This window comes from Neovison vison, chromosome 3 (assembly GCF_020171115.1).
Source record: "Neovison vison isolate M4711 chromosome 3, ASM_NN_V1, whole genome shotgun sequence".
Taxonomy (NCBI): domain Eukaryota; kingdom Metazoa; phylum Chordata; class Mammalia; order Carnivora; family Mustelidae; genus Neogale; species Neogale vison.
In genome coordinates, this window is record NC_058093.1 from 193,808,214 (window position 1) to 193,832,898 (window position 24,685).

Sequence of the window (24,685 nt, forward strand, 5' to 3'; positions counted from 1 at the left end):
GCCCCTCCCCAGGGTTTTCCTCGGGAATACCTCTTTTGTTGGGACACTTGAGGTAAACAAAACAAAACAAAACAAAAAACAAAACAAAACAAAACAAAAAACCAGGAAGGACTCCTCCCCTCCTACAGAATGACACCAAACTCTTGGGATTGGGCCAAATCCCCAGAGAGGGGTACTCTTGCATGGTCCCTGAAGCCACGCTGACATTCCACAGCCATCAGTGGCACAAATACAAGAGACAAAAGCCTGAGCAAGTGCCTCACACTCGCTCTTTGTTCATATCCCAAAGAGTTCTCCTCACCGTCTATACATCAGGTCTTCCATACCTACGACAAAACCTAAGCCAAATTTTTGTTTTCAGACTTCTGTCCCCACAGCCGTGGCCCACACTCACTCTAGGCTGGGGTCCCCGGAGTGACACCCCAGGATTGTGCCTACCCTCTCCAAGGGAATTCTGCCCGTTTCTTTGGTCAAAACCGTACAAATTAGGAGAAACCTCCAAAGTGTTGAGGCCATCCCAATAGTGTAGGCCACCCAGGACAAACAGGGGCGATCTGACACCAGCTAAGCAACTACCTCCATGCAGACCCATAGACAGATGTCCCCCATGAGAAGATTGAACCAGACAGGCTCCTAGGCTCTAATTGGATCCCTTGCTTTAGTTTCCAGGCATCTCTCCTCAGTGGACTGGATTCCAATAGCAGCATATGGGGGATTCCTGAGGCACCAATCAGAAAAAATCTCATCTCCACATGGGAAACTTGCTCTTTGGAGGTGTGTCAAATCCTATTAGGAGAATACTTCAGGGCCTCGGTGCCACTGCCCCATTCCAAGGTCTCCATGGAAACAAACCCATATTATGACCCATCTGCAGGAGAGTCCATTTCAAGTTAGCCTTCTCGGTTGCTCCCCAAGAGCTAGCAGATCAAACCTCTCTTGTCATTAGGAGACAATTGGAATGTGAGGCGGGCTCCCCAGGCATCAGTTTTTAGAACCCTGCTCCGGAGTCATTCCATATGGGACGTCCTCAAGCCATCCAACAGGTCTCAATTCTCCCGCAGAAGGAATCCTTGAGGTTTGGAGCATCTCAAAACTCCCATCGAGGGGAAAACTCCATGGCCACGTGTTGCCCCACCCCTCTTAAGGAAGGGCCATCATGGAAGGAAAGTCCAACCTGAACGAACGTCTGATCCTTACCCTGACGTCAGATGCACAGGATCTCGATTCAGCTCTTCAGAGCCCTTGCCCAGAACCTAAGCCTCTCTTGTGTTCCCAGACTTCCGTCCTCACACTCCTGGCCCACAAGCCCTCCAGTTTGGTATTCCGGAGCCACAATACAGCACTCTGCCTGCCCTCCAGAAGAAAAACGTTGCCCTCTGGGGCTACCCAGAAACCCCAAATTAGGATCAGCCTGCATGCCACTTGACTATATCCCAATTATATAGTCTACCCTGGACACTGATGCTCTATCTGACACAGCCTCAGCCCTGACCTCCTGACCAACACACAGACAGGTGTTCGCACACTAAGCACATGGGACCTGCCATGGACTTAGGTTGTCATCTCTTTCCAACCATGGTTTTCAGGCTTCATAACCTATACCTTATCTCCAATCTCTGCAAAGGGTTGAACGTGAAGCAGAAATCAGAACTCCTGCTTCCACATGGCCCGAAAGCTTGTGGTTGGCATGTTGTCCAAAGTGCAGTGTAGGAGATACCAGTGTGGCTCATGAGTCCCCACCCATGCATGAAGGCAGCGTTGGGCACAAACACGCATTGTGACCCTCATCGTGAGCCCTGTCCTCAGGTTAGGCCTCTCAGTGGCTGGACCAAAAACCAGCATATGGGGCTTCCCATTCCCCTAGGCCCCAATTCTTAACCAGAGATTGGGCTGTCCAGACGCCCCTCCCCAGTGTTCTGCTCTTGAGTCCTACTTTTAGTGAGACACCTGAGGGGAAAAACAAAAACAAAAACAAACAAAAAAAAACAAAACAAAATGAAACAAAAAAGCAGAACGGACTCCTCCCATCTCAAAGAATGACCCCAAAGTCTTGGGATCGGTTCAAATCCCCAGAAAGGAAGACTCCTCAATGGCCCATGAGTCCACCAGGACATTCCATGGCCATCGGTGACACAAAATCCAAAGACAAAAGCCTGAGCAAGTGCCTCACACTCACCCTTTGTTCATGTCCCAAAGAGTTCTCCTCACGGTGTGTAGATCGAGCCTGCCATACTTACGTCCCCAAATGTAAGCCAAGTTTTGTTTCCAGACTTCTGTCCTCACAGCCCTGGCCCACACACCCTCCAGGCTGGGGCCCCTGATTCCAAACCTCAGGACTGTGCCTGCTTTCTCCAAGGGCATTCTGCCCATTCCATTAGCCACAACCGTACAAATGAGGAGAAACCTCCAAAGTCCACGAGGCCTTCCCAATAGTGTAAGCCGCCTAGTACAAATGGGCAATTTGACACCATCTGTGCACCTATCTCCACTCAGACCCTTAGACAGATGTCCCCAGAGAAGAATATTGCAAAGAACAGGCCCCTAGGCATGAATTGGATCCATTGCTTTGGTTTCCAGGCTTCTGTCCTCAGAGGCCTGGTTTCCAATACCAGCATATGGGGGATTCCAGGGGCACCCATCAGAACAAATCTTGTCTCCACATGGGAAACTTGTGCATTGGAGCTGTCAAACTCTCCGGTTAGGAGAATCCTTAGGGCCCTGGTGCCACCGTCCCATTCCCAGGTATTCATGGACACAAACCCACATTAGGACCCATCTGCAGGTGAATCCATTTCCACTCAGCACCCTCAGTTGCTCCCTCAGAGCCAGCAGATCGAATCTGTCTTGATGCTAGGAGACACTTGGAATGCGAGGCAGGCTGCCCAGGCATCCATCCTTAGATCCCTGATCTGGAGTAGTTCCATATGGGACATCCTGGAGCCATCCAACGGGTCTCAATTGTCCTGCAGAAAGAATCCTTATGGTTTGGAACAACTCACAACTCCCATTGTGGGAAAACCTCCATGGCCTTGTGATGCCCATCCCCTTTTGAAGGGGCCATCATGGACAGAAACTCCAACCTGAGCCTACGTCTGATCCTCTCCCTGACGTCAGATGCACGAGATCTCGATTCAGCTCTGCAGAGTGTGCCTGCCCGCCATTACCCTGAAACCTATGCCTAGCTTTTGTTTTCAGACTATCATCCTCACACTCTTGGCCCACAAGCCCTCCAGTTTGGGAATTCCAGAGCCTCAGGGAGGCACTCTCTCTGCCCTCCAGAAGAAAAATGTTGCCCTCTGGGGCTACCCAGAAACCCCAAATTAGGATCATCTGCATGCCACTCAACTGTACACCAATTATGCAGTCCACCTTGGGCATTAATGCCCTGTCTGACACAGCCTGATCCTGGAACTCCCACCCACACCCAGACAGCTGGCTGCACACTGAGCACATTGGACCCACCATGGCCTTAGGTCCTCATCTCTTCCCAATGTCCGTTTTCAGGCTTCAGAACCTAGACCTCCAATCACTCTCCAATCTCTGCCCAGGTTGAACGTGATGCAGAAATCAGAGCTCCTCCTTCCACAAGGCAAGAAACCTTGTGGTTGGCATGTTGTCCAACGTTCAGTGGAGGAGAAACCAGAGTATCCCATGAGGCCCCGCCCAATCTTGAGGGCCGCGATGGGCACAAAAACGCATTGTGCCCCTCAGCATAAGCCCTGTCCTCTCAGTGGCTGGACCAAGAGCCCGCATAAGGGGTTTGCAATGCCCCTAGGCTCCCAATATTAGAAAGAGTTTGGGTTGTCCAGTTGCCAGTCCCCAGGGCTCTGCTCTGGAATCCCTCTTTTGGTGGCACACCTGAGGTAAAAAAAAAAAAAAAAAAAACAGAAAGGTCTCCCCCAATTCCACAGAATGACCCGAAACTCTTGAGATCAGGCCAAATCCCCAGAAAAGGGAGACTTGTCCATGGCCCCCGAGGCCACGCCGACATTCCACGACCATCAGTGACAATAAATCCAGAGACAAAAGCCTGAGCATATGCCTCATACTTACCCTTTTTTCATAACCCGAATAGTTTTCCTCACAGTCTAGATCAGGTCTGCCATACCTAAGTCCCCAAACCTCAGCCGAGTTTGTGTTTTCAGACTTCTGTCTCCATAGCCATGACCCACACACACTACAGACTGGGACCCCTGGAGCCACACCTCATGACTGTGCGTGCCTTCTCGAAGGGTATTCTGCCCATTCTATTGGCCACAACAGTCCAAATTAAGAAAACCTCCAAAGTCCTCGAGGCCACCCCAATAGTGTAGGCCGCTCAGGACAAACAGGGGCAATCTGACACAAGCTGAGCACCTACCTCCACTCAGACCCATAGACAGATGTCCACAGAGAAAAAGATTGAACAGAACAGTCCCCTAGCCCATAATCGGATCCGTTGTTTTGGTTTCCAGGCATCTCTCCTCAGAGGCCTGGTTTACAATACCAGCATATGGGGTTTTCCTGAGGCACCCATCAGAACAAATCTCGTCTCCACATGGGAAACTTGCACGTTGGAGCTGTGGCAAAACATCCGGTTAGGAGAATCCTTGAGGGACCCAGTGCCATGTCCCATTCCAAGGTCCTCATGGAAACAAGCACACATTAGGTCCCATCCTCAGGAGAGTCGATTTCAACTCAGCCCCCTCAGATGCTCCCCCAGAGCCAGCAGATAGAACCTGTCTAGTCGCTAGGAGACCATGGGAATGCGACGTAGGATGCCCAGGCATCCATCCTTAGTTGCATGCTCTGGAGTCATTCAGCATGGGACGTCCTAGAGCCATGCAACAGGTCTCAATTGTCCCGCAGAAGGAATCCTTGCAGTTTCAGCATCTCACAACTCCCATCATTGGAAAACCTCCATAGCCTCTTGTTCCCTTTCTCCTTCATGAAGGGGCCATCATGGACAGAAACTCCAACATGAGCCAACGTCTGATCCTCGTCCTGACTTCAGATGCACGAGATCATGATTCAGCTCTGCAGAGAGTGCCTGCCATGCCCTCACCCCAAAACCTAAGCCTAGCTTGTGTTCTCAGACTTCCGTCCTCACACTCCTGGCCCACTAACTCTAGTTTGGCAATACGGGATCCACAATGCAGCACTCTGCCTACACTCCAGAAGAAAAACTTTGCCCTACGGGGCTACTCAGAATCACCAAATGATCAGCCTGCATGCCACTAGACTCTACCCTAATTATACTGTCTACCCTGGGCACTAATACCCTGTCTGACACAGCCTGAGCCTGGACTTCCCGACCGACACCCAGACAGCTGGCTACACACTGAGCACATCGTACCCACCATGGCTTAGATCGAACCGGACAGGCCTGTAGGCCCTAATCGGATCCATTGCTTTGGTTTCCAGGCATCTCTCCTCAGAGGCCTGGTATCCAATACCAGGATATGGGGGTTTCCGGAGGTACCAATCAGAACAAATCTCGTCTCCACATGGGAAACTTGCTTGTTAGAGCTGTTTCAAATCCTCCGGTTGGGAGAATCCTTCAGGGCACCCGTGCCACCGCTCCATTCCGAGTTCTCCATGGACACAAACCCACATTAGGACCCATTTTCAGGAGAGTCCATATCAACTCAACCGCCTCACTTTCTCCACAAGAGCCAGTCGATCAAACCTGTCTTGTCACTGGAGACCATTGGAATGAGAGGTGGGCTGCCCAGGCATCCATTCTTATAACCGTGATCTGGAGTCGTTCTGTATGGGACGTCCTGCAGCCATTCAATAAGTCTCAATTGTCCCGCAGAAGGAATCCTTGCGGTTTGGAGCATCTCACAACTCCAAATATGGAAAAATCTCCATGGCCACGTGATGCCCCACCCCTTCAAGAAGGGGCCACCATGGACAGAAACTCCAACCTGAGCCAACGTCTGATCCTCGCCCTGACTTCAGAAGCATGAGATATCGACTCAGCTCTGCAGAGTGTGCCTTCCATGCCTTCGCCCCAAAACCTAAGCCTCTCTTGTGTTCTCAGAATTCCGTCCTCACACTCCTGGCCCACAAGACCTCCAGTTTGGGAATTCCGGAGTCACAGTGCAGCATTCTGCCTGTCCTGCAGAAGAAAAACGTTGCCTTACGGAGCTACACAGAAAACCCAATTGATTATGAACCTGCACACAACTCAACTGTATCCCAATTATACAGTCTACTCTGGACACTAAAGCCCTACCTGTCATGCCTTAGCACAGACCTCCCGACTGACACCAAGACAGCTGGTGGCACACTGAGCACATTGGACCCGCCATGGCCTTAGGCTGTCATCTCTTCCCAACCTCGGTTTTCAGGCTTCAGAACCTACACCTTCACTCCAATCACTGCCCAGGGGTGAACGTGATGCAGAAATCAGAACTCCTCCTTCCCCATTGCAAGAAACCTTGTGGTTGGCATCTTGTACAATGTTCAGTGTAGGAGAAACCAGCATGGCCCATGAGGCCCCGCCCATTTTGAGCGCCGCAAGGGCTCAAACACGCATTGTGATCCTCAGTGTGAGTCCTGTTCTCAAGTAAGGCCTCTCAGTGGCTGGACAAAGATACAGAGTATTGGGCTTGCCATGCCCCTAAGCCCCAATTTTTAACTAGATGTCGGGTTTTACAGTAGTCCCTCACCAGGGCTCTGCTCTGGAATCCCTCTTTTAGTGGGACACCTGAGGTAACAAAACAGAAAAGACTCCTCCCAACCCACAGATTGACCAAAAACTCTTGGGATTGGGCCAAATCCACAGAAAGGGAGAATCTTCCATGTCCAATGAGGCGTCCATCAACATTCCATGGCTATCATTGACACAAAATCCAGAGACAAAAGCCTGAGCAAGCACCTCCCACTCGCTCTTTGTTCATATGCTGAAGAGTCCTCCTCGTGTTCTGTAGATCGGGCCTGCCATACCTATGTCCCTAAGCTTAAGCCGAGTTTGTGTTTTCAGACTTCTGTACCCAAAGCCCTGGACCATACACCCTCCAGGCTGGGGACCCTGGAGCCACACCTCAGGACTGTGCCTGTCCTCTCCAAGGGAATTCTGCCCATTCCATTGGCCACAACCGTACAAATTAGGAGAAACCCCCAAAGGCCCTAAAACCATCCCAATAGTGTAGGCCGCCCGGGACAGACAGGGGTGATCTGACACCAGCTGAGGAACTACCTCCTCTCAGACCCGTAGACAGATGTCCACAGAGAAGAATATTGAACTGGACTGGCATTGAGGCCATAATCGAATCTATTACTTTGGTTTCCAGACATCTCTCTTAAGAGGCCTGGTTTCCAATAACAGCATATGGGGGTTTCCTGAGGCACCCATTAGAACAGTTCTTGTCTCCACATGAGAAACGTGCTTGTTGGAGTTGTGTCAAAACCTACGTTTAGGAGAATCATTCAGGACCCAGAGGCCACTGCCAATTCCAAGGTATCCATGGAGACAAACGCACATTATGAACCATCCTCAGGAGAGTTCATTTCAATTCATCCCCCTCTGTTGCTCCCGTAGAGCCAGCTGATTGAACCTGCCTTGTCGATAGGAGAAAATTAGAATGAGAAGCAGGCTGCCCAGGCATCAATACTTAGAACCCTACTCTGGAGTCCTTCAGTATGGGATGGCTTGGAGTCATCCAACAGGTCTCAATTGTCCCGCAGAAGGAATCCTTGCATTTTGGAGCATCTCAGAACTCCCACCATGGGAAAACCTTCATGGCCTTGTAATGCCCTGCTCCCTTCATGAAGGGGCATTCATGGACAGAAACTCCAACCTAAGCCAACGTCTGAACATCACCCTTATTTCAGATGCACGAGATCTCAATTCAGTTCAGCAGAGTGTGACTTCCGTGCCCTCACACTGAAACCTAGTCTAACTTGTGTTCTCAGACTTCCATCCTCACACTCCTGGCCCACAAGCCCTCCAGTTTGGCAATTCTGGACCCACAATGCAGCACTCTGCCTGCCCTCCAGAAGAAAAATTTGCCCTATGGGGTTACCCAGAAATTCCAAATGAGGATTAACCTACACGCCACTAGACTCTACCCCAAGTATACAGTCTATCCTGGGCACTAATGTCCTGTCTGACACAGCCTGAGCCCGGACCTCCTGACCGACACCCAGACAGCTGGCTGCACACTGAGTACATTGGACCCACCATGGCCTCAGATCATCATCTCTTCCCAACTTCGGTTTTCAGGCTTCAGAACCTAGACCTTATCTCGAATCACTGCCCAGGGGTGAACGTGATGAAAAAAATCAGAACTCCTCCTTCCTCATGGCCAGAAACCTTGTGGTTGTCTTGTCCAACATTCAGTGTAGGAGAAAGCAGTGTGTCTCATGAGGCCTCGCCCATGCTTGAAGGCTCTGTTGGGCACAAACACACATTGTGACACTCAGCGTGAGACCTGTCCTCATGTAAGGCATCTCAGTGGCTGGACCAAGAGCCTGCATATGGGTCTTACCGTGCCCCTAGACCCCCATCCTTAACCAGAGTTCGGGTTGTCAAGTTTCCCCTCCCCTAGGCTCTGCTCTGGAATCCCTCTTTTGGTGAGACACCTGAGGCAAAAATCAGAATGGACTCCTCCCATCCCACAGAATGAGCCCAAATTCTTAGGTTCTGGCCAAATCCCCAGAGAGGGATACTCGTCCATGTCCCATGAGTCCACCGGACATTCTACGGCCATCGGTGACACAAAATCCAGAAGCAAAAGCCTGAGCAAGTTCCTCAAGCTCGTCTTTTGTTCATATCCTGAAGAGTTCTCCTCACGGTCTGTAGATCGGGTCTGCCATACCTATGTCCCCAAACCTAAGACGAGTTTATGTTTTCAGTCTTCTGTCCCCACAGCCCTGGCCCACACACCCTCCAGGCTGGGGCCCCTGCAGCCACACATCATGACTGTGCCTGTCCTCTCCATGGGAATTCTGCCCATTTCATTGACCACAACCGTACAAATTAGGAGAAACTTCCAAAGTCCCTGAGGCCATCCCAAAAGTATATAGTATAGGCCGCCTGGGAAAAACAGGGGCGATCTGACACCAGTTGAGCAACAGCCTCCACTCAGACCCATAGACAGATGTCCACAGAGAAGAAGATTGAACCGTACAGGGCCCTAGGCCCTAATCGGATCCACTGCTTTGGTTTCCAGGCATCTCTCTTCAGAGGCCTGGTTTCCTATACTAGCATATGGGGGATCCCTGAGGCAACCATCAGAACAAATCTCGTGTCCACATGGCAAACTTGCTCGTTTTAGCTGTGTCAAATCCTCCGATTAGGAGAATCCTTCAGGGCTCCGGTGCCATCGCCCCATTCCAAGGTCTCCATTAACACAAACCCACATTAGGACCCATTTGCAGAGGAGTCCATTTCAGCACAACCCCCTTGCTTTCTCCACAAGAACCAGCTGATCGAACCTGTCTTGTCATTAGGAGACCATTGGAATGAGAATCGGGCTGCCCAAGCATCAATCCTTAGAACCCGTCTCTGGAATCGTTACGTCTGGGACGGCCTGGAGCCATCCAATAGGTCTCAATTGTCCCGCAGAAGGAATCCTTGCGGTTTGGAGCACCTCACAACTCCCGCCATGGGAAAACTTCCATGGCCTCATGATGCCCCACCCCTTCATGAAGGGACCATCATGGACAGAAACTCCAACCTGAGCCAACGTCTGATCCTCGCCCTGACTTCAGATGCACGGGAATCTTGATTCAGCTCTGCAGAGTGTGCTTGCTGTGCCCTCGCCCCGAAACCTAAGCCTCTCTTAGGTTCTCAGACTTCTGTCCTCACACTGCTGGCCCACAAGACCTCCAGTTTGGGAATTCCGGAGGCACAGTGTAGTACACTGCCTGTCCTCCAGAAGAAAAATGTTGCCCTATGGGGCTACCCAGAAACCCCAAATGATTATGAACCTGCATGCAACTCGACTGTACCCCAATTATACAGTCTACACTGGGCACTAATGCCCTACCTGTCACAGCTTGAGCACAGACCTCCTGAACGACACCCAGACAGCTGGCCGCACACTGAGCACATTGGACCCGCCATGGCCTTAGGTTGTCATCTCTTCCCAACCTTGGTTTTCAGGCTTCAGAACCTACAGCTTCACTCCAATCACTGCCCAGGGGTGAACGTGATGCAGAAATCAGAACTCCTCCTTCCCCATGGCAAGAAGCATTGTGGTTGGCATCTTGTCCAAAGTTCAGTGTAGGAGAAACTGGCGTGGCCCATGAGGCCAGGATCATGTTGAGCGCCGTGAGAGCACAAACACACATTGTGACCCTCAGCATGAGTCCTGTCCTCAAGTAAGGCCTCTCAGTGGCTGGACAAAGAGACGGTGTATCGGGTTTGCCATGTCCTTAGGCCCCAATTTTTAACCAGAGTTCAGGTTGTCCACTTGCACCTCCCCAGGGCTCTGCTCTGGCATCCCTCTTTTGGTGGAACACCTGAGGTAAAAAAACAGAAAGGACTCCTCCCATCCCACACATTGGCCCAAAACTCTTGGGATGATGCCAAATCCACAGAGAGGGAGACTCGTCCACGACCCATGAAGCCTCCCCGACATTCCACAGCCATTGCTGACACAAAATCCAGAGACAAAAGCTTGAGCAAGCACCTCACACTTGCCCTTTGTTTATATGCTGAAGAGTCCTCCTCAAGGTCTGTAGATCGGGCCTGCCATATCTTTGTCCCCAATCCTTAGCCGAATTTGTGTTTTCAAACTTCTGTACCCACAGCCCTGGACCACACATCCTCCAGGGTAAAGCCCTGGAGCCACACCTCAGGACTGTGCCTGTTCTCTCCAAGGGAATTCTGCCCATTCCATTTGCCAAAGCCGTACAAATTAGGAGAAACCTCCAATGTCCCCAAGGCCATCCCAAAGCGTAGGCCACCTGGGACAAACAGGGGCGATCTGTTCCAGCTGAGGAACTAACTCCACTCAGACCCATAGACAAATGTCCACAGAGAAGAAGATTGAACAGGACCAACCCCTAGGCCCCAATCAGATCCATTGCTTTGGTATCCAGGCATCTCTCGTAAGAGGCCTGGTTTCCAATACCAGCATATGGTGATTTCCTGAGGAAACCATTAGAACAATTCTTGTCTCCATATGGGAACCATGCTCATTGGAGCTGTGTCAAAACCTCCAGTTAAGAGAATCCTTCAGGGCCCTGGTGCCTCTGCCTCATTCCAAGGTATCCTTTGAGACAAACCCACATTATGACCCATCCACAGGAGAGTCCTTTTCAACTCAGTCCCACGGTTGCTCCCCAGAGCCAGCAGATCGAACTTGTCTTGTCGCTAGGAGACAGTTGGAATGAGAGTCGGGCTGCCCAGGCATCCATCCTTAGAACTCTGCTCTGGAGTTGTTCCGTCTGTGATGGCCTCAGCTCAGAAGCTTTGTAGATTGCTTCTAATCTTCAGGGTTTGGGCAAATAGTGAAGGACAATTTCCTTCGGGAGGGTAGGCACAGTTGTCTGGCGTGGCACCAGAGGCCCCATCTTGGAGGGCATGTGGGGCAGGCACTTTTGGGACAGAAATGTGCAAAGGCGAACTAGGGTTAGGGTGAGGGCTGAGGTGATCACGGGCTCAATCTGCAGGCCCTGAGGGTAGCTCATAGAGTAGTGAAATTAAGGTGTCATGGAGGCAGAAGTGGAAGCTTTTGTTTCGGGATTGTTTTTCCAGGACACTCGGAAAAGATAGGGATGACCTCATTAGGCCATGGGAGATTCTTCATCTCTGGGGATTCTACCCAGCTCCCAAGAGTTTTTTGTCTCTGAGAGAAGACAAAACTGCTGTTTTCCGTCTCAGGGGACCCCATAGAAGGGATTCCAGAAACAGGTTCTTGGTCAGGGCACCAGGAAAACACAAACGATCGTGAGCATTTGGCCCTAGGGACCTGCAGGCCCGCTCTGCAGGCTCCTGGTCCAGCTCCCCAGGGTGTTTGTTTGAAAACAGGCTCATGCTGAGGTTCATAATGCCGGTTTTTGCCCAGGGTGTCTCCCATGAGTGTCCATGTGGTTCCCACTCTTAGGGTTGGACACCCATCTCAACATCCAGGTTTCCTGCCATTGGGAATAAGGAGTACTCTTGTGCTTCAGGTTCCCCCATAGGCAGGGATTTGAGCTATGGTCTGGTAAAGATGCCTGAATACCCATGTTGAGTAGAGATGATGGTTTCAGGCTATGGCAGGGCCCACCTGCAGGATATCGGCCCATTGTCTGCATGGCTATCTGGACTTCGTGGCTCAGGCTGTGTCAGACAGAGCCTGAGTGCCCATGGCGGCCTATGATATTAGGGTGCCATAGAGGGCTGGGCAGGGGGATCCTCATGTGGGGTTTCGGGAAGACTCCGCAGGCACGTCTTCTTTCTGTGGGGTAGGCAGAATGATTAGTTGTGGCTCCAAAATTCCCTATCAAGAGGGTTTGGAGACCAGGAGGGTGAGGATAGAATTATAAACGCAAGGTATGGTTTGATTCAGTTCCAAGCAGGAGGCAGTTCCAGCGTGCAGTGGCTGATTCGAGATATCCAGCACCTGACTAAGGGTGGATGTCAGATGTTTGCTCACACTGTAGTTTTTGTCTCTGATGACCGCCAAATGGAGGGGTGGCATCAAGAGGCTATGGAGAATTTCCCACGGTGGGGCTTGTGAGATGCTCCAAACAGCAAGGTTTAGTTCTACTGGATGGGGGGGGCGTGTGGTTTGTTTGCTCAAGGGTCCCCCATATGGAAAGTTTCGGTAGCAGAGCTCTCCCGAATGGATGCCTGAAAAGAAAAACTCCATTGACCATTGAGACTGAGGAACATGGCATATTCAACCTGGTGCCTCTGGGACGAAGCTCCAAGAGGCCTGAGTTGACATGGGGTTTCATGCTGTTGGATCACAGTGCTGCTTTGTATGTAGGGGACATTAGAATGTTGGGGTGGTAGGGGCACATGCAGAATTCTCCTACATGAGTCTTGGACTCAGCAACCAAAAGCAACATATCCTTCTGGGGACAGGAGGGGTTCTGTTGTGTGTCTCAGGGACCACATGTTGGAATACAAGTTGGTATTGGGTAATAGGCCCCTGGGCATAGGCACCTGAAAACCTAATCTCGGGTATCAGTGAAGTCTTTGACGCATGTCAGGTTCAATCTTCTGACACAGGACCTTTGACTTGGATGTCTGCCTGGAGGCAGGTGCTCATTGTGTGTCAGAATGCACATTTGGGTCCAGAGTTTTCCTTGGAATTGAGGTGGACTCTGGGGCTTTGCACTTTGCTCCTAAACTTCAGGGTTTTGGCAACAGTGAAGGGCAGAATTTCCTTTGGGAGGGTAGGCACACTTGTCCGGTGTGGCTCCAGAGACCCCATTCTGGAGTGCATGTGGGCCTGGGCTTTGGGGACAAAAATCTGCAAACACAAACTAGGGTTAGGTGAGGGCCGAGGTGATCACAGGTCCGATCTGCAGGCCCTGAGGCAGCTCATATTGTACTGAAATTAAGGTGTCATGGAGGTGGTAGCACAGGCTTTTCTGTCTGGATTGTGTGTCCAGGATGGTCACAAAATGTAGGGGTGTCTTCACGGGGCCATGAGAGATTCCTCGTCTCTGGGAATTCTGCACAGTTCCCAATAGTTTGGTCTCTCTGTGGGAAGGGAAGACTGCTGATTTCTGTCTCAGGGGACCCCAAAAGAGGGATTCCAGAGACAGGTTCTGGGTCTGGGCACCTAGAAAACACGAACGAGGGTGAGGATTGGGCCCTAGGGACCTGGTAGGCCTGCTCTGCAGGCTCTTGGTCCAGCTACTGAGGGGTTTTATTTGAAAGCAGGCTCACGGTGAGGGTCATAAAGTCTGTGCCCACAGCAGCTCCCATGAGTGACTGTGGTCTCATGGGCCATGCAGCTGGTTCCCACTCTGAGTGTTGGATATTCATCTCAACAGCCAAGTTTCTTGCCATCTGGAAGGAAGAGTACACCTGTGCTTCAGTTTCCCCCATAGGCAGGGATTTGATCTATGGTCTGGGGAGAGATGCCTGAACATCCAGGTTGAGTAGATGTGATGGCTTCGGGCCATGGCAGATCCCACCTGCAGGATATGGAGCCCACTGTCTTCCTGGCACACTGAGGGTCGTGGCTGATGCTGTGTCAGAAAAAGCCTCAGTGCCCATGGCGGCCTAAGATATTAGGGTCCTGTCGATAGCCATGCAGGTGGATCCTCATGTGGGGTTTCTCTACAGGCTCACCAGGCACTTTTTCTGTGGGGTAGGCAGAAAACTGTGTTGTGGCCCCAGAGTTACCTATCAAGAGGGATTGTGAACCAGGAGGGTGAGGTTGGATTGGTAAACACAAGCTACGGTTCAATTCAGTGCCAAGCGAAGGCAGTTCCAGTGTTCAGTGGCTGATTCAAGATTCCAGCACCTGTGTTAGGGCAGATAACAGAAGTTAGTTCACACTGGAGTCTGTGTCTACAATGGCCTCCAAGTGGAGGGATGGCATCATGAGGCCATGGTTGGATTTCCCACGTTGGGTCTTGTGTGATGCTCCAAACAGCAAGTTTTCCTTCTAATTGACAGGGGGAGTCTGGTTTGTTTGCATCAGTGTCCCTCATATGGAAAGTTTGGGTAGCAGGGCTCTCCCGCATGGATACCTGAAAAGCAAAACTCCATTGACCACTGCAGCCAAGGAACATGGCAGGTTCGATCTGATGGCTCTGGAGCAAAGTTCCAAGCAGCCTGAGTTGACATGGAGTTTCATGCTGTTGGATCACATTGCTGGCTTGTTTCCAGGGAGATGCTGGAGGTGAGGGGCCATGCCAGGTTCTCCTACACTGAGTCTTGGACATAGCTACCAAGAGCAATGTCCTTCTGGGGACAGGAGGGGTGTGTTGTGGGGTTCGGGGATCCCATATTGTTACATAAGATGGTATGGGAGAACAGGCCTCTCGGGACAGGTGCCTGGCAGGCCTGCTCTGTGGACTCCTGGTCCAGCTACCGATGGCATTTGTAGGAAAGCAGGCTCATGCTGAGGGTCACAATGCCTGTTTGTGCCCAGGGCTGCTTCCATGTGTGACTGTGATCTCAAGGCCCAAGCACCTGGTTCCCACTCTGAGGGTTGGACACCCATCTCACAGGCCAGATTTCCTGTCACTGGAAAGGAGGAGAACTCTTGTGCTTCAGGTTCCCCCATAGGCAGGGATTTGAGCTATGGCCCTGACATAGATGCCTGAATAACCAGGTAGAGCAGAGTTGACGGTTTTGGCAGGCCCCACCTGCAGGATATGCGGCCCACTGTCTGCATGGCTGACTGGAGGTCATGGCTCAGGCTGTGTCTGACAGATGCTTAATGCCCATGGCAGCCTATGATATTAGGGTGTCGCTGATGCCCATGCAGGTGGATCTTCATGTGCGGGTTCTGGGCAGACTCACCGAGCACTTCTTCTTTCTATGGGGCAGGTAGAATGCTACGTTGTGGCTCCAGAATTTCCTACAAAGAGGGCTTAGGGACCAGGAGGGTGAGGATGGAATTGTAAACACAAGCTATGGTTAAATTCAAGGCCAAGAAGAAGGCAGTTTCAGTTTGCATGGCTGATTTGAGACATCCCACACGTGAGTAAGGGTGGATGTCAGATTTTTGCTCACATTGGAGTTTGTGTCTATGAGGATGGACAAATGGTGGGGTGGCGTCAAGAGGCCATGATGGTTTTCTGAGGCTGCTGCTTGTGAGATGCTCTAAACAGGAAAGTTTCCTTCTACTGGACAGGGGGAGTCTGGTTTGTTTGCTCCAGTGTCCCCCATATGGAAAGTCTTGGTAAGAGAGCTCTCCCGCATAGATGCCTGGAAAGCACACCTCCATTGACCATTGCAGCTCAGGAACAAGGCAGGTTCGATCTGGTGGCTCTGGGACGAATTTCTAGGGGCTGAGATGACATGGAACTTCATGCTGTTGGATCTCAATGCTGGTTTGTATCCAGGGAGATGTAAGAATGTTGGGGTGGTCAGGGGCCATGCAGGATTCTCCAACACTGATTCTTGGACACAGCTACCAAGATCAAGGTATCTTTCTGGGAACAGCAGGGGTTCTGTTGTGGGGCTCAAGGACTACATGTTGTAATATAAATTGGTATTGGAAAACAGGCATCTCAGGACGGGTGCCTGAAAACCTAAGCTAGGGTATCGATAAAGTCCTAGATTCATGTCAGGTTCAATCTTCTGACTCAGAGCCTTTGACTTGGATGTCTGCCTGGGGGCAGGGGCTCATTGTGTGTCAGAATGCCATTTGGGCCCAGAGCGTTCTTTGAAATTGAGGTGGGCTCAGGGGCTTTGTACTTTGCTCCTAATCTTCAGGGTTTGGGAAACAGTGAAGGGCACTTACCTTCAGGAGCCTAGGCACACTCGTCCAGTTTGGGACCAGAGACCCCATCCTGGATGGCGTGTGGGCCAGGGCTTTGGGGACAGAAATTGCAAACGCAAACTAGCATTAGCGTGAGGGCAGAGGTGTTCACAAGACCGATAAGCAGGCCCTAAGGGCAGCTTATAGTGTTCTGGAATTAAGATGTCATGAAAGCAATAGTGCAGGCTTTTCTGTCTGGACTGTGTCCAGGATGTTCGCAAAATGCAGGGTTGGCTTCATGGAGCCATGGAAGATTCTTGGTCACTGGGGATTCTACCCAGCTCCCAAGTGTTTGGTGTCTCTTGGGAAGAGGAGACTGCGGTTTTCCGTCTCAGAGGACCCCCAAAAGAGGGATTCCAGAGAGAGGTTCTAGGTCTGGGCGCCTGGCAAACATGAACAAGCGTGAGGATTTGGTCCTAGGGACCTGGCAGGCCCGCTCTGTGGGCTCCTGGTCCAACTAATGAGGGAATTTGTTTGAAAGCAGGATCATGCTGCAGGTCACAATGCCTGTTTGTGACCAGGGTGGCTACCATGAGTGGCCATGGTCTCATGGGCCATGCAGCTGGTTGCCACTCTGAGGATTGGACACACATCTCAACAGCCAGGTTTCCTGCCATCGGGAAGGAGGAGTACTCTTGTGCATCTGGATCCCCCATATTCAGGGATTTGATCTATGGTCTGGGGAGAGATGCCTAAATATCTAGGTTGAGTAGATGTGATGGATTCGGGGCAAGGCAGGCCTCATCAGCAGGTTATGGGGCCCACTATCCATGTGCCTGACTGGAGGTCGTGACTCAGGCCGTGTCAGACAGGGCCTGAGTGTTCATGGCGGCCTATGATATTAGGGTGCCGTCAATGATCATGCAGGTGGATCCTCATGTGGGGTTTCTGTGCAGACTCAGCAGGCACATCTTCTTTTTGTGGGGAAGGCATAAAACTGTGTTGTGTCCCCAGAGTTCCCTATCAAGAGGAATTGGGGACCAGGAAGGTGAGGTTGGAATGGTAAACACAAGCTATGGTTGAATTCAGTGCCAAGCAAAGGCTGTTCCAGTGTTCAGTGGTGATTCGAGATTCCAGCACCTGTGTTAGGGCGGATGTCAGATGTTTGTTCTCACTGTTGTTTGTGTCTAGGATGACCACCAAATGTAGTGGTGACATCACGAGGACATAGCGGATTTCCTACGCTGGGGTTTGTGAGATGCTCCAAACAGCAAGGTTTCCTTCTACTGGATGGGGGAGTCTGGTTTGTTTGCTCCAGGGTCCCGCATATGGAAAGTTTGTGCAGCAGAGCTCTCCCTCATGGATGCCTGGAAAGCACACCTCCGTTGACCAATGCAGCTGAGGTAAATGACAGTTTCGATTGGTGGCTCTGGGGTGATTTTCCAGGCGGCCTGAGCTGACATGGAGTTTCATGGTGTTGGATCGCAATGCTGGTTTGTATGCATGGAGATGTTAGAATGCTGGGGTGGTCAGGTATCCATGCAGGATTCTCCTACACTGAGTCTTGGAAACATCTACCAAGAACAAGGTATCCTTCTGGAACAGGAGGTGTTCTGTTGTGTGGCTCAGGGACCTCATTTGGACTATAAGTTAGTATTAAAGTACAAGCCTCTGGGGATAGATACCTGAAAATCTCAACTAGGGTATTAATGAATTCTGAGAGGAATTCCAGGTTCAGTCTTCTGACTCAATGCCTTTGACTTGGATGTCTGCTTGGAGGCAGGTGCTCATGGTGTGTCAGAATGCACATTTGGTCCTGAGTGCTCTTCAAAATTCAGATGGGCTCAGGGGCTTTGTATTTTGCTTCTTTTCTTAAGGGTTTGGGCAAGAGTGAAGAGCAGTTTCCTTCAGGAGAGTAGGGATACTTTTCCAGTGTGGGACCAGAGGCCCCATCCTGGAAGGCATGTGGGCCAGGGTTTTGGGGACAGAAATCTGCAAAGGCGAACTGGGTTTAGGGGAGGGCCAAGGTGATCGCAGGCCCGTTCTGCAGGCCCTGAGGGCAGCTCATAGTGTACTAAAATTAAGGTGTCATGGTAGTGGAAGCGCAGAATTTTCTGTCTGGATTGTGTGTCCAGGACAGTTGCAAAAGGTAGGGATATCTTCATGAGGCCATGGGAGTATCTTCATCTCTGGAGATTCTTCCCAGCCCCCAAGTGTTTGGTTTCTCTGGGAGAAGGGAAGACTGCTGTTTTCCGTCTCAGGGGACCCCCAAAACAGGGATTCCAGAGACAGGTTATGTGTCTGGGCACCAGGAAAACACACACAATGGTGAGCATCTGGACCTAGGGACCTGGCTGTTCAACTCTGTGGGCTCCTGTTCTAGCTACCAAGGGTGTTTGTTTGAAAGCAGGCTCACGCTAAGGGTCACAATGCCTGTTTGTGCCCAGGGCGGCTCCCAAGGGTGTCTGTGGTCTCATGGGCCAGGCAGCTTGTTCCCACTCTCAAGGTTGGACACACATCTCAACAGCCAGGTTTCCTGCCGTCAGTAATGAGGAGTACTCTTGTGTTTCAGATTCCCCCATAGGCAGGGATTTGAACTACAGTCTGGGGACAGATGCCTGAATACCCATGTTGAGTAGAGACGATGGCTTTGGCTCACGGCTGGACCCACCTGCTGAATAAGGGGCTCTCTGTCTGTGTGTTTCTCTGGATGTCATGGCTCAGGCTGTCAGACTGAGCCTGAGTGCCCATGGCGGCATATGATATTAGGGTGATGTTGATGGCCATGCAGGTGGATCCTCATGTGGGGTTTCTGGGCAGACTCACCAGGTACTTCTTCTTTCTGTGTGGTAGTCAGAATGCTGCATTTTGGCCCCAGAGTTCCCTATCAAGAGGGTTTGGGGACCAGGAGGGTGAGGATGGAATTATAAACGCAAGGTATGGTTCAATTTAGTTCCAAGCAGGAGGCAGTTCCAGCATGCAGTTGCTGATTCAAGATATCCAGCAGTTAAGGCGGAGGTCAGATGTTTGTTCACACTGGAGTGTGTGTCTATGAAGACGGCCAAGTGGAGGGGTGGCATCATGAGTCCATGGAGGATTTCCCATGGTGGGGCTTGTGAGATGCTCCAAACAGCAAAGTTTCCTTTTACTGGGCAGGGGTTGTCTGGTTTGTTTGCTCCAGTGTCCCCCATATGCAAAGTTTCGGTAGCAGAGTTGTCCCACGTGGATTCCTGGAAAGCACACCTCCATTGAAAATTGCAGCTGAGGAATATGACAGTTTTGATCTGGTGACTCTTGTGCGAAGTTCCAAGCGGCCTGAGTTGACATGGTGCTTCATACTGTTGGATCACAATGCTGGCTTGTATCCAGGGAGATGTTAGAATGTTGGGGTGGTCAGGGGTCATGCAGGATTCTCCTACAGTGAGTCTTGGACACAGCTACCAAGAGCAAGGTATCCTTCAGGGGACAGGAGGGGTTCTGTTGTGTGGCTCAGGGACCACATGTTGAAATATAACGTGGTATTGGAGAACAGGCCTCTGGGGACAGGCGCCTGAAAATCTCAACAAGGGTAACATTGAATTCCTAGAGGCATTCTATTCAGAAGATTGAACCTGATATGCCCCTAGGACCTCATTGGAACCCTAGATTCGGTTTGCAAACATCTGTCCTCAGAGGCCTGTTTTGGAATACCAACTTATGATACAACAGGTGGTCCCTGAGCCCCACAACAGAATGTCTCCTGTCCCCAGAAGGAAACCATGGATTTCGACCTTTGCCAAACCCTCAGGGTAGGAGAGTCTTGCATGACACCTTAGACACCAGCATATTCTAAGATCTCCCTGGTAACAAACCAGCATTGCGGCCCATCTGCAAGAGATTCCATGTCAACTCAAGGCATTGATACTTAGCCCCAGAGCCACCAGAATGATCCTGCCATGTTCCTCAGCTGCATGAGTCAATGGACGTATGCTTTTTACGCATCCATGTGGGAGAGCTCTGCTACCAAATCTTTTCACATGGAGGAGACTGGAGCAAACAAACCAGATTCCACCTGTCCAGTAGAAGGAAACCATGCTGTTTGGAGCATCTTACAAGCCTCAGCTTGGGAAATCCTCCATGGCCTCTTTACGCCACCCTTCTAATTGATGGTCATCATAGACAGAAACTCCAGTGTGAGCAAACATCTGATTCCGCCTTACTCAGGTGCTGGATATCTCAAATAAGCCGCTTCACATTGGAACTGCCTTCTGCTTGGCACTGAATTGAACCATAGCTTGTGTTTACAATTCAATCCTTACCTGACTGGACCCCAAGTCCTCTTGATAGGGAATTCTGGAGCCACAAGGCAGCATTCTGGTCTTCCCCCTAGAAAGAAGAAGTTCCTGGTGAGTCTGCCCAGAAACGCCAAATGAGGATCAATCTGCTCGTCCCTCAAAGGAACCCCGATATATAGGCTGCCCTGGCCACTAGTGCTGTGCCTGTCAGAGCCTGAGCCCTGACCTAGTGTCAACCACCCAGAGAGCGGGCCCCCTATCTAGCATGTTGGTCCAGCAATGGCACACTTCCATCATCTCTAACCATCCTTTGTATTCAGGCACCTGTCCCCGGACCTTTGATGGAATCCCTGCCAATGAGGGAAGCTGAAGCACAATAGAGAACTCTTCTTTCCCCATGGCAGGAAACCTGGCTGTTGGGATGTGTGTCCAACCCTCAAAGTGGGATCCAGCTACCTGGCCACTGAGACCACGCCCATTCCTGAGGGCCGTTCTGGGCACAAACTTGCATTGTGACCCTCAGCCTGAGCATGCTTTCTAACAAGCCCTCTCAGTTACACCACCAGGATCCTGCATTGCAGTTCCGTTATGCCCCTAGGCCCAAATCCTAACACTTAAGTGAGATTTTCCAGGCGTCCAGACCCAGAGCCCACCTCTGGAATCCCTGTTTTGGGGCACCCCTATGGTGGAAAACTGCAATCTTCCCTTCTCTGAAAATGCCATCAAACTATGGGGACGTTCAGAATCCTTAGAGAGGAAAAGGTCCCATGGACTCATGAGACCACACCTGCATTCCGAGGCCATCCTAGACACACAATCCTGATAGAAAAGTCTGTGCTGCTGCCTTCCCATCACCCCAATTACAGTTCCTGAGGAGCTGCCCTACAGGTCTACACATTGGGCCTGTGACCACCACACAAATAACCCAATCCTGAATTTGTGTTTGCGGATTTCTCTCCAAAAATCATGGATCAATTGGCCAATTGGATGGTGTTTCTGGAGCCACACCACAAGACTGTGCTGCCATCACCAAGGAAACTGTACCCATCACAGTTGTCCAAACCTTCCAGATTAGGAGAAACCTGCAAGGCCCCTGAGCCAACCCCAATATTGGCATCCGTTCTGAATGCAAATGCGCAGTCTGAAACAACGGATCACCTACATCGAGGCAGACAGCCAATTCAATATTCCTGAGTCAGAAGATTGAACCTGACATGCCCCTAGGACTGTATTAGAACCCTAGATTAGGATTTTAGGCATCTGTCCTCAGGGGCCTGTTCTGGAATACCAAGTTAGGATACATCACTTTTTCCCTGGGCCCCACAACAGAACATCTCTTTTCCAAAGAAGGAAACCATGTTCTTTGACCTGTGCCAAACCCTCAGTGTACGAGAATCCTGCATGGTACATTAGCCACCAGAACATTCTAAGATCTCCCTCATAACAAACCAGCATTGTGACCAAACTTCAAGAGTTTCTGGTCAACTCTAGGCCTGGGTACTTCGTCCCAGAACCACCAGAACGAACCTGTCATGTTCCTAAGCTGCAAAGGTCAATGGAGTTGTGCTTTCCAGGCATCCATGTGGGAGAGCTCTGCTACATATACTTTCCACATAAGGGACCCTGGAGCAAACAAACAAGACTCCAACTGTCCTATAGAAAGAAACCTTGCGGGGGGGACAAGATGGCGGGGTAGTAGGAAGAGGCGTCTTTTCAGCCAGTACCCCAAAGTGAGCTGATTACCTACCAAAGAACTCCGATCACCCATGAAATCAGCCTGAGATCAGAATTATACACGTCTGGATCTCTACAGGGGCAGAAGACGTCAGTGAGCAGGTAAAGCAGAATGGGAATGGCGGACTGATATCGGAAGATAAACAAAAGGGGGAGTGAACCACCAGTGGCGACCGGTGGGAAAGTAATACCCCAATCCGAGCAGGAGCACCCTGCGTCTGGGGACCAGCAGTAACTCGGAGACTGATTGAAAGCACTCCAAAAGAGCAAAGGATCGCGGGGGGAAATTGTGGTAATCTGGGCGGCTAGGAAGAGGGTCTTAAGTCCCCGGTCCCAGACAGCCTCCCCGGCGCGGAGGCAGAGAGAGTGCGGCGGAGAAACCGCTCCTGGTCCCTAAGCCGCCAGCGCGCCCCAGAGCGCGTGGGTTCCGGCTCCTGTGACGGGATGGGAGCCGCGCCGGTCTGCGGAACGCACGCTAGCCCTCCCACAAAGCTTGAAATATGCGCACAAGTCCCTCACTCTTCCCTGAATTACTGAGGCCCGGCGGGTGCTCCTTGACCCGCGCCATTGATTCAAAGCCTAAGCCGCGTGCCCGCGCGAAACTCTTCCCCAGACAGAGGCGCGCAAAAGCCCAGCCTGGGGATCACGGACCCGCGCCCCCTTCTCAGTGCCCCAGACGCGCGCCCGACCCACAGCCGCCTCTGAAAAGAGGTGCGCGCAAGCCGGGCACTCCCAGACCGGGCCGGCGGCAAAATCTCAGTGTGCGATCGCTGCTTGTAACCTCTCTGGCGGTCGGGAGCTCCCAGACAGCCGCTACTGCCTTGGCTTTGGGGACGAGCAAAAGATCCTGCACCCCCAGGGTCTGCACCTTGGAACCTGGGCTGCCAGCGACCAAGGGGGAATTTATTCAGCTTCTCACCCAGACTGAGGCTTCTTTCTGAGACGGAGATCAGGGTGCGGTTTGATTTCTTCTGGGTGGCTCAGTGGATTAGGCCACTGCCTTCAGCTCAGGTCATGATCTCAGGGTCCTGGGATCGAGTCCCGCGTCGGGCTCTCTGCTCAGCAGGGAGCCTGCTTCCCCCTCTCTCTCTCTGCCTGCCTCTCCGTCTACTTGTGATTTCTCTCTGTCAAATAAATAAATAGTTTAAAAAAATGATTTCTTCTAATACTACAAAAACCATCAAAGGCGGTCAAGGTGAGAGGGAAAAAAGTGAACAAGCAAAAAAACCGCCAGAGAATAAAAGCCTGAAAAAAACCAGTTTCCCCAGAGCCCACCCCCGTGAGGGGGGCGGGGAGACTCAGGTCAGGAAACATCATTGACTGACAACCCAATGAGAGGCAGGCCCCTCACCCAGAAAACAAACCAAGAAAGAAAGAAAAAAAAAAGGACTACAAGAGAACCACCACTACTTCATAGGAAAACTTGTTCACTCGTTTCCACTATTCCGGTTCATATTTTTTTATTTTTTTAATTTTTTTTTACACATAGGTAATTTTTTAACCTATTTACCGTCACAGCAAACTGTACAGTACATCAAATTCCATAATACCTTTCTAACCTGAACTTTTTGATACATACACCTATGTTTTTCTTTTGCATTAATATTTTTTGAATTCCCTTTTTAAAAAAAAATTTAGTTTAGTTTAGTCTAGTATATTCCTTTTTATTTTTATCCTCTAATATTCATATAGAGTTAACTTCAAAGTAATCCCCTTTTCCCAATCAATACTACTCCTATAGGTAAACCAATTTTTAATCCCCTTTATCTTGGAAAGTTGAGTCCTTTAAAAAAGACATCAAGATACATCCAGAAAGAATCAAAACAACCTTCCTCGCACACTCTGAGAATTTATAAGAACTCTCCCATCTTCTTCCACCAGTGTTTCTGTGTTTTTTGTGTTTGTCCTGATAGCATATAAATTTTACACTTGTGGTTCTTTTTGACAAGGTTCTTTCTTTATTTGCATATATATATATTTTTTTTTTCTTTTTTTTCTCTTGCCATATAATTGTATCAGTCTTTTTATCTCTTTTTGTTTGTCTACTTCATAAATCTTACCTTGGGGCCCATCTGGGCTGAACCTTCTCTTTCATCTTCCCTTTCTTTCCTGTCTCTCTCTCTCTCTCTCTTATCTTTTTGTCTTCTTCTTCTTTTTATTATTTTCCTTTTATTCTTTTTCTTTTTCTTTTCTTTTGTCTCTCATTTGGGTGGGGAATCCTGATTGCTCAGAAGTGTTCCAGGGTGCACCTTGACTGCACCAGAGTTGATACATCCAGCTACATCTGTTCAGTCTTCTCCCACCAAAATGACTAGGAGGAGGAATGCCCAACAGAAGCAAAATACAGAGGATGGACCT